Source organism: Jaculus jaculus, chromosome 6 (genome assembly GCF_020740685.1).
Source record: "Jaculus jaculus isolate mJacJac1 chromosome 6, mJacJac1.mat.Y.cur, whole genome shotgun sequence".
NCBI classification, from domain to species: Eukaryota; Metazoa; Chordata; class Mammalia; order Rodentia; family Dipodidae; genus Jaculus; species Jaculus jaculus.
The window spans coordinates 89,539,057-89,551,304 of NC_059107.1; the positions used below are offsets into that span (position 1 = coordinate 89,539,057).

The 12,248-nt window shown below is 43.6% G+C and overlaps 1 pseudogene; it reads left to right on the forward strand.

Moving 5' to 3' along the window:
• The first annotated feature begins 7,690 nt into the window (after positions 1-7,690).
• The window catches only part of LOC101593849, a 47,786-nt pseudogene continuing 43,228 nt past the window's right edge, over positions 7,691-12,248 (forward strand).

Below are 12,248 nucleotides of genomic sequence, written 5' to 3' on the forward strand. Positions count from 1 at the left end.
TATAGACCCCATCTCCCTTTCCCCAATTCTGTTGAGGGTCTTCTATGGGGTTATTGTTATTCATTGTGGGGATCAAGAGGCCTCAGTCAATCTCTGCAGGGATGAGGGAACATGGTGTTTCAGGCTATTCCCACCCACCCTGGGGCTCTTACAATATTTACACCCCCTCTTCTGTAATAGTCCCTGAACCTTTGTGGGCAAGCTAGAGATCTGATTTAGTGTTGCTTTCTCTGTAGGCTCTGGATCTCTGTTTTGATGAGGTTTGAGTGACCACAGTGTCATTTCGCTGGAACTGGTTTTCAGGTTAGCTGTGAGAGCAGCATTTGTGTCATTGTTTCCCTTGTAATGACTTCTGAGCCCAGACAGATGAGGCAGAGACAGTCAGCTGTCTCTTTTTTTTTTTTTTAATTTTATTTATTTATTTGAGAGCGATAGACACAGAGAGAAAGACAGAGGGAGAGAGAGAGAATGGGCGTGCCAGGGCTTCCAGCCTCTGCAAACGAACTCCAGACACGTGTGTCCCCTTATGCATCTGGCTAACGTGGGACCTGGGGAACCGAGCCTCGAACCGGGGTCCTTAGGCTTCACAGGCAAGCGCTTAACCGCTAAGCCATCTCTCCAGCCCCCCTTTTTTTTTTTAACAATTACTTATTTATTTATTTATTTGTTGGCTGTCTCTTCTTGATGTATTGATGTATCCTGTTCTCCCCTATATTTTCACCATCTGTAAAGTAGAACAGATTCTCTAACCAAGAGTGAGAACAGTTTGAATAAAATGGCTTTCTTTTCCTGTCTCTACAGAGCAACTCAGCCACACTACCTTCAAGTCACAAGAGGAGGTTCATTATAATCATGGCCATTTGCTTTGGCACTAGAATCTTAATTTCTTTGGGATTTTTTTTTAACTTCCATTTGACACACGTATCATGAAATTTACCATCTTATTCATAGTGTTACAAAGCCAGTGTTCAGAGACGTCTCATCCTGCAAAGCTGAAACTCTGCAGTTATTAAACAGCCGTACTCCTTTACTCCAGCGCCACTGTGCTTCTTTATGATTAATCTGACAATCTAGACACGTCATATAATTAACATCTCTAGCATTTGTCCTTTTGTAACTGGCAAGTTTTACATTAGACATAATGTCTATGTTGTAGCATGTGTCAGAATGTCTTTCCTTTTTTAAAAAAAATTTTGTTCATTTTTATTTATTCATTTGAGTGTGACAGAGAGACAGACAAAGAGAGAGAGAGAGAGAGAGAGAGAGAGAATGGGAGCGCCAGGGCTTCCAGCCACTGCTAATGAACTCCAAACACATGCGCCCCCTTGTGCATCTGGCTAACATGGGTACTGGGGAATCGAGCCTCGAACCGGGGTCCTTAGGCTTCATAGGCAAGCGCTTAACTGCTAAGCCATCTCTCCAGCCCAGTATTTCCCTTTTTTAAACAATTTTATTTATTTATTTATTTATTTATTTATTTGTTTGTTTATTTATTTATTTATTTAGAGAAGTGAAGGGACTGAGCCTACAACTTCTCTTGCAAGGATGCCAATTCTCACCCAGCAGCCGGCTTCTCCATCTCTATACCTGCACCCACCTCATCGCTGGTTGCCTGTCTGGATTTGCTGCAAAATTTCTCCCTGCCTCTGTCTGGAAAATGCCTATCACATTTCAAGACCTCCTTGAGTAAGTGCTCTGCCTACCTCTTTGAAAACTTCAGCATTATTTTGTTCCCATAATAGGAAGTAAGTAAACATAGAAGAATCAATCATGCAGTTCCACCGCTGGAAGGATCAAGCTTTACAAAATGAGTCTTTAAAATTATAGGGTCATAAGAACTATGGTATCAAAACTTCTAAAGCCAGGCATAGTGGCTCAGGCCTTTAATCCCAGTACTTGGGAGGCAGAGGTAGGAGGATTGCTGTGAGTTCAAGGCCAGCCTGAGACTATGTAGTAAATTCCAGGCTAGAGTGAGACCCTACCTCAAAAAACAAAACAAAACAAAACCTCTACTTCAGGAATATCAATCAGATCATTTTGACCCTAGGGGGCATGTCTTTCTTTAAGTTTCCCTCTGTTCTTCCAGAGGGAACTCAACTTGCTCCTAGAAGACTGGGGTCAGTGATCTTCCTCAGCTCTAAACCATCACAGGTCTTGAATTTTTGTTCTTCTCTGTATTTTAAATTTTTATTTATTTGTGTGTATGTGTATGCATGTGCACACAGGCACATGTGCCAGGGTTTCTTGCTATAGATGCTTGTACCCCATTGTTTTTTAATTTTTGTTTTTATTTTTTGAGATAGGGTCTCATTTTATCCCAGTCTGACCTGGAATTCACTCTGTAGTCCCAGGCTGGCCTCTAACTCATAGTGATCCTCCTACATCTGCCTACCAAGTGCTGGGATTAAAGGCATGTGACAACCACTTCACCACTTTTTGCATCTGGTTTATGTGGGTGGTTTGGGAATTGATCCCAGGCTGGCAGGCTTTGCAAGCAAGCACTAACCAGTGAGCAATGTACCCAGCCTCCTTATTTATTTTTGAGACAGTTTCATATAGCCCAAACTGGCCTCAAACTTCCTACATAGCTGGAGATGACATTGAACTCCTGATCCTCCTTCCTCGACCTTCCAAGTGCCGAGACTGTAGGCATGAGCCACCATGCCTGAAAACTCTACTAACTGCAATATCTTCCTTGATGAAGCACTTGACAGTTCATAAACCACTTTCCTGTGTATTGTTCTGTTGAATTCTCACATTCCTACAAGGGGACAAGCAGGTGTCAGTACACCTGTTGCTAGAATGAGTAAACAGGACTGTGACACCCAGCCAGGAGATAGGACTGAAATGGTGGCTTCCTCTGTCCTCCGTAGCTGTGTCCTTTCCATGCTACTAAGTGGGGCAGCAATGGAAGTGATAGAGAGGGACACCAAAGCCACAGTCTGTGACATTCAGTTCAGAGATGGGGATTGGAATGGTGTCTTTTGAGGGACTTCCATTCTAACTTAGGACGACTCAAACCACAGGTGCAGAGAAGATACTGTATGTGCATATGTGCTTGGGAAGAGGTGGTGCAGGAACTCTGGGATGTCTTTAAGAGTGATGGAGCCTCTCTCAGCTCGGGAGCAAGGGTGCTGGATGCTCACAGTCATGCAAAGCTTCCACTGAGTTAGTGACCTACAGGTTCTTGTCTTATGAATTCAAAGAGTGACATTCACAGACTATAAAGGGTTACGTGTAGGAAGATTTTATTGTAGAGAATATAGAATTTAAGAAGAAAACAAGAATGCAGAGTTCATGTATAGCAGGAGGGGGTTTCCAGAAAATGGGAAAGCCCACCTAGATACCCAGTTAGGGTCTTCTATGGGAGTTTACTGGATGAGATTTAACTGGTGAGTCCAGCTCCAATATAAGTATCTAGGTAGGAGTCAGGTTTTTTGGGAAAGGGACCAATCTCCCCAGGAATCTTAATCTTGCAGGAAAGGGCATTATCCCTCTGGGAAGTGGTGAAGGTCTTCTCTGGGAAAGGGGAACTCCTTTAGGGAAGAAGAGATAAGGAAAGACCAGATCTTCTGATATTTTTATACAATATTTTATTTCTTTGTTTATGGGGGGGGGAGAGAAATAATAGACATACCAGGGCTTCTAGCCACTGTAAGTAATATCCAAACGCATGTTCTACCTTGTGCATCTGGCTTCTGTGGGCACTGGGGAATCAAACCGGGTCCTTAGGCTTCACAGGAATGCTTTTCTTTTTCTTTACATTATTATTTTTTTATTAACAACTTCCATGATTGTAAACAATATCCCATGGTAATGCCTTCCCTCCCCCTCACTTTCCCCTTTGAAACTCCATTCTCTATCATATCCCCTTCCCCTCTCAATCAGTCTCATTTTTATTTTGATGTCATGATCTTTTGCTCCTATTTTGATGGTCTTGTGTAGGTAGTGTCAGGCACTGTGAGGTCATGGATATCCAGGCCATTTTGTGTCTGGAGGAGCACATTGTAAGGAGTCCTACCCTTCCTTTGGCTCCTACATTCTTTCTGCCACCTCTTCCGCAATGGACCCTGAGCCATGGCAGGTGTGATAGAGATCTTGCAGTGCTGAACACTCCTCTGTCATTTCTTCTTAGCACCGTGATGACTTCTGCTGCGTCATCCCAAGGTCACTGCTTTCTGAAAAGATAAGGTTCTCTAACCAAAAGTAAGAGTAGCATTAATATATGGGTATGAACATTAAGAGAAGTGCTTATTGGACAGTTTGATAAGCATAGTATATACATTTTGCCAGATAGCAGCAGATATTACACCCCTAGGGCTCATGACTACCTCTGTTGTAAGTTTTCAGTTATCAGGGATGTATTCCCTCCCATGGAGTGAGCCTCAAGTTCAATTAGAGGGCAGTTGGTTTCCACCATGACAGACATGCCACTATTGCACCCGTTGGCTCATTTGGCCTGGCTGGCCAAATATAAGGCTTGCAGTGTTCACTGTTGTGCATCTTCATTGGTGATTTCTCCCTCTTCCATTGAACTGCATGCAGAATGGCTTCTTCCAGCTTTCTGTTGTCAGCTGATCTACATGGAGGAGGTTATCAGCTCAGTTCCAGCAGGATTTCTCAGTGGTCTTGCAGCCCAAATATGTGGAGTCTTCAGCAATAGGGTCTTACCATCTACTCCTGGTGGGAAACCAAGGGCCTTGGCAATGGCCTATAATGTTTTGGTGGCATCAGGGACCTCCCTGGCCAACAACTCACTGGAAGATATCCCATCCCTGGTTCTGAAAATTTTCTAGCAAATATCTATGGTTTTTGAGTGTTCCATTGTCCAAAAAAGTAGGTTCCCATATGATTTGTTTATATCCTCTTAGATTTGAATTCGCCCTCCTTCCACCTTTCCTTTACTCAGTCTCTTCCCCTGATCTCACTTGGGCCTTTTTACAAACCCCATTAATCTATTCTACTTACATATATATAATACCATCCTATTAAGTACCCCTCCCTTTCTTTCTCTTCTCTTTATATCTCTTTTCTAGCTTACTGGCCTTTGCTACTGAGTTTTCTTCCTACTCACACAGAAGTCCAGGCATCTTAGCTAGGATCCACATCTGAGAAAGAACGTGCGATGCTTGGCTTTCTGGAACAGGCATGCTTCTTGACTGCTAAGCCATCTTTCCAGCCCTCTTCAGACATTTCTATCAGGAGTGAAGTGGAAGCTGTAAGGACTCCTTCAGGGGGAAGGAGATAAGGATGACTCAGATTCTTCCCCCCATAGGCTCAAGGATATTCCTCCCTTTTACTTTCAAGGCCTAATCACCCCTGAACTGTCTCAGAGAGAAGGCAGAGACACTAGATGCAAGGAAAAGGAAAAGCCAGCAGTGCCTGGATGATCACAGACTACTGTCACCAGGTAGACCTTGGAGAGAATTCAATTAACAGGTGACCCTACTTGAAAGCATCTCTTCAGATTTCTAATCAAGACTCAAAACACGCTTTAACTATTAGTAGAAGAGAAAGTGTTTTCTGTTGTTTCAAATGATGCATTGACCTGCTGGAAAACATTTATCTCCTGAATGGGGCTTAGAGCATCACCATTAAGAAGTGCTCATGCTGTGAGAAAAATATAATCGTGGCATCTCTGTAGAGGTGACCTTTAAGAAACTCTGAAATCAAAGGACGTAAAAGGGATTCAGTGACATCACTGATGTGCCTACTGTTGTTTGTTTCTGTCTGTTCTACTCATCACAACTGGGCACCTGCATACAAAAATAAATAAATAAAAATAAGAATAGCCGGGCGTGGTGGCGCACACCTTTAATCCCAGCACTCAGGGGGCAGAGGTAGGAGGTGAGTTTGAGGCCACCCTGAGACTCCATAGTGAATTCCAGGTCAGCCTGGGCTAGAGTGAGACCTTACCTCAAAAAAAAAAAAAAAAAAAAAAAAAAAAAAGAATATACTCCAGGCCCTTGGGATAGCTTATTACAACATTTACTTCTCAACTGAATATAGCCTTCAGCCCCTTCCCCACAGCTTGTACACTAAGGCGGCAAACCATTTTTGTGTTTGCAGAGAGCTCAGCTGCATCATTTCCTTTGTTAAGCCCTCCTCCACACTGGCAAGATGAGCGCTTTTGGTTTTGCAGAAGACTGACGGCAACTTCGACAAATGCCTTGTCTTCAGACTCAGCCACTGTACCGATTTATGGACCCACGAGCTCTGTTGGAGTGTGAATGAGTGGCTGAGGGAGTTTCTGTTGGAGAAGAGGAAACATGGGGGCTGCAACTGCAGCCAACAGAAGATGAAAGAAGAAAGACACACAGCTTTTATGTTGGCTTTCACACAATCCTAGAAAAGATTCAAAGACCCAAAGAAGAAGACAGACTCAAGAGCTTAGATGCCAATTTTGACAAAGAAGGATACATTTTGAGATGGTTACAAGCAAAGAAACAGGATTTTGTGCTTCCAAGGGTGGCAAACTGAGAAAATAAATGTGGAGAATGTAGTAAAAGATAAAGCTATCATTTTTTTTTTTTTTTTTTTTGTTTTTCAAGGTAGGGTCTCACTCTAGCTCAGGTTGACCTGGAATTCACTGTGTAGTCTCAGGGTGGCCTTGAACTCACAGCAGCCTTCCTACCTCTGCCTCCTGAGTGCTGGATTAAAGGCATGTGCCACCACATCTGGCTAAGGCTATCTTCTTTAAAAAAATTATTTTATTTTATTTATTTGAGAGAGAGAGAGAGAGAAGGCAAGTAAGTGAATGGGCATGACAGGGCCTCTAGCCACTGCAAATGAACTCCAGGCACATGCACCATTTGTGCATCTGGCTTTGAGCCTGGCTCCTGAGGCTTCATAGGCAAACACCTTAGCCACTAAGCCATCCCTCAAGCCCCAAAGCTTAGCTGTATTTCTTTCTTTCTTTTTTTTTTTTTTTTTTTTTTTGAGGTAGGGTCTCACTTTAGCCCAGACTAACTTAGAAGTCACTCTATAGTCTCAGGTTGGCCTTGAACTCACAGCAATCCTTCTTTCTCTGCTTCCCAATTGCTGGGATTAAAGGCATGCGCCACCACACCTAGTGAGGCTATCTTAAAGGCATGTGTTTGTGCTCATTTTTCCAGTGTCAATTTTCCATCTTCTCCATGGACAGACTTCCCTGGGAGAGGGCTTTGGAGCCATTCTTTTTATAACTTATTTTTATTTTTTTTTAATTTTTATTTATTTGAGAACAAGAGAGAGAAAGAGGGAGAGAGAGAGAGAGAGAGAGAGAGAGAGAGAGAGAATGGGCATGCCAGGGCCTCCAGCCATTGCAAACGAATTCCAGATGTGTGCACCCCCTTGTGCATCTGGCTAACATGGGTCCTGGATAATCAAGCCTCGAAATGGGGTACTTAGGCTTCACAGGCAAGCACTTAATCACTAAGCCATTCTTATTTCTCAGGGGTTTTGAGTTTTGGTCAGGAATGGAGGCCCCTTAAAGTCTTCTTTCTGCATGTGTTGAATCCCAGATTCCTTTGGCTGTAGATAATCCTTATATCAATGTGGCCTCCTAATTTATGTAGGCCTTTAGTTAATTTGAATTTTCCCCATTGTGTGTGTGATTTGTAAGTGGCCCCTGTTACACACTACGTATATTGCTCTGCTTGGGCAACTGGGCCTAGGGGATGCTGCAAACTTGGCAGTGGCTGTGCCTATAATGGCTGAGACCAACACCTGCCTGCAGGCCACCTCAAGTCCAGGCGTAGTTGCCCCAATGATGATATTTGATGGTGTTTGGAGGAACGTTGGGTTGGCAAAACTGAGAATAAAGGGCTGCCAACTGCCTCCAATAGGTGGAGCCAGGGACGTCACTCACCATCTTCCCATATCCAGGACAGTACACCCCACTCTAGAAAAGTTACATGGCCCAAATTTGTTTGCTAGGATCACACAGCAAAGAACCTCAGATTGGGTAGCTGAAGCAACCAAAACCTTATTTAGCCTGATTTGCTCATATCTGGAATTTTTCATTTAATCTTTTCAGGCTACGGACGAAAGTATGGAAAGCAAAACTGTGGATAAGAGGAACCAGTGTGTTCTCCTGAAAACTAGGGTGAAAGTAGCAGCTTGCAATCATCCCTTCACTGTGGCGGCCCCACCCAGGCATCCAGAGAACAGGCCCTGGGCGTGTGAGCCTGGCCAGGTCTCTGCTAGTGAGGTAGCAGCTGTGCGGAAGGGAGCAAGGCCATGGAAAGTGTCCAGAAAGTATCTCCAGAACTCTGAAGTCTTTCACTCACCTAAGTGGGACTCAGGTTTTACGCTGCAGTGTTTTCATATTTTATTATGACAAAGTAGGTCCCCCATCATAGGAACCAATACAGTTTTCAAATATTAAATGAAAAATGCACAAGGCATTTTTCTGTTCTCAGAGAACAGTTTGAAAGGCTAATAATTCATTTCTATAAGAACAAAAATAAGAAGACATATGAAGCAGTGATGAATTCACTGTAAGTATTCATGGATGAACGAGGCAATTACATTTTTCTTTTTTGGTTTTTCAAGGTAGAGTCTCACTTGAGCCCAGGCTGACCTGCAATTCACTATGTAGTCCCAGGGTGGCCTCGAGCTCACAGTGATCCTCCTACCTCTGCCTCCTGTGTCCTAGGCTTAAAGGCATGTGCCACCATGCCCCAAATTTAAAAAAAAATATATATATATGTTTATTTCTGCAATGAATATGAGAGATAGTCTGGGAAATTCTGTTTATGTTACAGACATAGTAGGAGTAAAACACAGTGTAACAGTTATTCTCCACAGTGTTACTTATAGAAAGAGAATAGCCAGGACTAAAAGAAATGACTGGGCTGGAGAAATGGCTTGGCGGTTAAGCACTTGCCTGTGAAGCCTAAGGACCCTGGTTCGAGGCTCAGTTCCCCAGGTCCCACATTAGCCAGATGCACAAGGGGGCGCACGCGTCTGGAGTTCGTTTGCAGAGGCTGGAAGCCCTGGCGCGCCCATTCTCTCTCTCTCCCTCTATCTGTCTTTCTCTCTGTGTCTGTCACTCTCAAATAAATAAAATTAAAAAAAAAAAAAAAAGAAATGACTGGAACACAGAGCTTGTTTGTAGGCTCTGCTCACAAAGTAAATAGTTGGAACTTAGGACTGTGGCATCAAGGAGGTCCTGAAAATACCTGAACCAACTATTTGCCAAAAGAGAGAAAAAGTAAGGTAGATGGGAAAGAAGTCATCCCTGAATAGCTGTATAGTTTCAAAAAGAAGTTTAGAATGCCACTCTGGAAGGACCACACACCAAGCATTGCTTCCTGATCTCTGAGGGCTCCTTCAGCTCATTTCCTAATTAGCTAGACCTCCTCACTCTGCGGGCCGGCGCTGCTCAGATGTGGACATTCAGAGAAGCTGCTCCTGGCTCTAGGGGGTGAGGTGGACAAGGGCACAGGTGTGGCTTTGCCATGACTGATGCAAGCATAGGGACAACTCAACATTGACAGAAGGAGCCAGACTTGTGGAGAAATTGAACATATATTTTAAAAAGTCTCACATGGATCTATCCCCGCAACATCCACTCTTAGAACCTCCTCTGTACCAGGCACCAGGGAGAAAGATGGATAAAGTCTCGCCACTGCCCAGGAGCCTTCAGGAGCAACAGAGCTCTGCGGGAGTGCTGGTCGCATGCTGGGATAGGAGAGGGACATGGAGGGAAGGGCTGACGACCAGGAGGGGAGCAGATGTCCCCCTGGGAAACTGCACAGGCACCTCACACTCCCCTGCAGCAGAGCCTGGCTGGAGCGTCCCTGCTCCACTCCCCAGTGTTTCTTTTAGCAACTCTAGTCACTAAGGGAAGAGAGGGTCACTGACTGAGCTCAAATGACTGCAAGCCCAGCGTGACAAAAACTGACTTGTTAGGCTGTAGCTGTGGCTCCAGGGTACAGTGCTTGCCTAGCATGCCCATGGCCCAGAGTTCAAACCTCAGCACTGAAAAATAATCAAAGGTGCAGCCTGGTTTAGTGGCAGAGCCGTCTAACACGTTCAAGGTCCTGGGTTCCATTCCCAACTCTGCAGAAAATAATGATAATAATAAAAAACTTGTCAAATCATAAAATTCTCCCAATTTATTGTGCTATTTAAAAAAATTTTTTTTCCCTGGTGTGGTGACGCATGTCTTTAATCCCAGGATTTGAGAGGCAGAAGCAGAAGGATCACTGTGAGTTCAAGGCCACCCCGAGATTACATAGTGAACTCTAGGTCAGCTTGGACTAGAGTGAGACTCTACCTTGGAAAACAACAACAAAAAGTTGCTTCTTTTATGTATTGATTTTTAATATTTTATTTATTTTATTTATCTGATAGAGAGAAAGAGGCAGAGAGAAAGAGAGAGATTGGGCACTCCAGCGCCTCCAATGCTGCAAACAAACTCCAGACGCATGCACTACCATGTGCTTCTGGCTTATGTGGGTCCTGGGGAATTGAACCAGTATCCTTAGGCTTCGCAAGCAAACGCCTTAACCACTAAGGCATTTCCCCAGCCTGCTTCTTTTATTTATTAATCTATAGCAATTGGTCCTCACTGGACCAGTTTTCTCTGTTTTGGATATTTTCTATAGTTTTCATTGATAAGGGTTTATTTTGTCTTTATAGAAGCATGTTAACAAGATATTTATTTATTTATTTATTTATTTATTTATTTATTTTGAGGTAGGGTCTTGCTCTAGCCCAGGCTGACCTGGAATTTATTCGGTTGTCTCATGGTGGCCTTGAACTCATGTGATCCTCCTACCCTCCTGCCTCTGCCTCCCAAGTGCTAGGACACAAGATTTTTTTTTTTTTTTTTTTTTTGAGACAAGGTCTCAGTATGTAACCCAGACTGCTCTTGAACTCAAGATTCCTTTTCCTCACTCTCCAGAATTATGGCTAAAGAATTTTTTTAGATACAAAAAATTGTAGGGCTAGAGAAATGGCTTAGCAGTTTAAGGCGCTTGTCTGCAAAGACTAAGGACTCAGGTTCAATCCCCTAGTACTCATGTAAGCCAGTTGTACAAGGTAGTCCATGCATCTGGAGTTCATTTACAGTGGCTGGAGGTCCTGGTGCACCCATTCTCTATCTTCCCTTCCTTATCTCTCCTTTCTCTCCCTCAAATAAATAAATAAGTAAAATGTTTTTTTAAAAATTGTATTTGCTTTGCAGCATTCAGAATGTCAACCAAACAGCTGATACTTAAAAAAAAAGACAGTGGAGCCGGGTGTGGTGGCGCACACCTTTAATCCCAGCACTCGGGAGGCAGAGGTAGGAGGATCGCTGTGAGTTCTAGGCCATCCTGAGACTCCATAGTGAATTCCAGGTCAGCCTGGGCTACAGTGAGACCCTACCTCAGAAAACCAAAAAAAAAAAAAAAAAAAAAAAAAAGACAGTGGGCTGGAGAGATTAAGCGCTTGCCTGTGAAGCCTAAGGACCCCGGTTCGAGGCTCGGTTCCCCAGGTCCCACGTTAGCCAGATGCACAAGGGGGCGCACGCATCTGGAGTTCGTTTGCAGAGGCTGGAAGCCCTGGCACGCCCATTCTCTCTCTCTTCCTCTATCTGTCTTTCTCTCTGTGTCTGTCGCTCTTAAATAAATAAATAAAAATTAAAAAAAAAAAGACAGTGACAGAGTGCTATCCAGTTAACAGAATAATTATTTCAGATAAGCTGCATCAGAGCCCATTGGAGGTGAAATCAAACCACATTCCCCACATACAACTAATGTGCGCTGTGCATCAGCAAGAACTTGCTTTAAATCTCCATGCCAGTTAATAGGCCTATGCTGTGGCCGGCAGGTTTAGCGGCTGCCGCCAGTACAGGGCTACATTCAGCAGTGCATTAAATTTTTTTTTTTTTTTGAGGCAAACCCAACACACTGCCTTAATTGTTATTATTATTATTACTTTATGCAAGAGTAAGAGAGTGAGAGAATTGACATGCCAGGGCCTCCAGCCCCTGCAATCGAACTCCAGCTGCATGCGCCCCCTTGTGCACATGTTTGATCTTATGCGCTTGTGTCACTGTGCATTTGGCTTACGTGGGACCTAGAGAGTCAAACAGGAGTCCTTAAGCTCCGCAGGCAAGCGCCTTAACTGCTCAGCCATCTCTCCAGCCCACATTAGCTATTTTTACAAAAATGGTGTACAGATTAAAAGCAAATTTTACACAGTCTTGCATTTCAATATTTTTGCCTCTAAAAGGAGTGAGTTTGTATGGAGGTTAAATGTTTTATAGACATGAG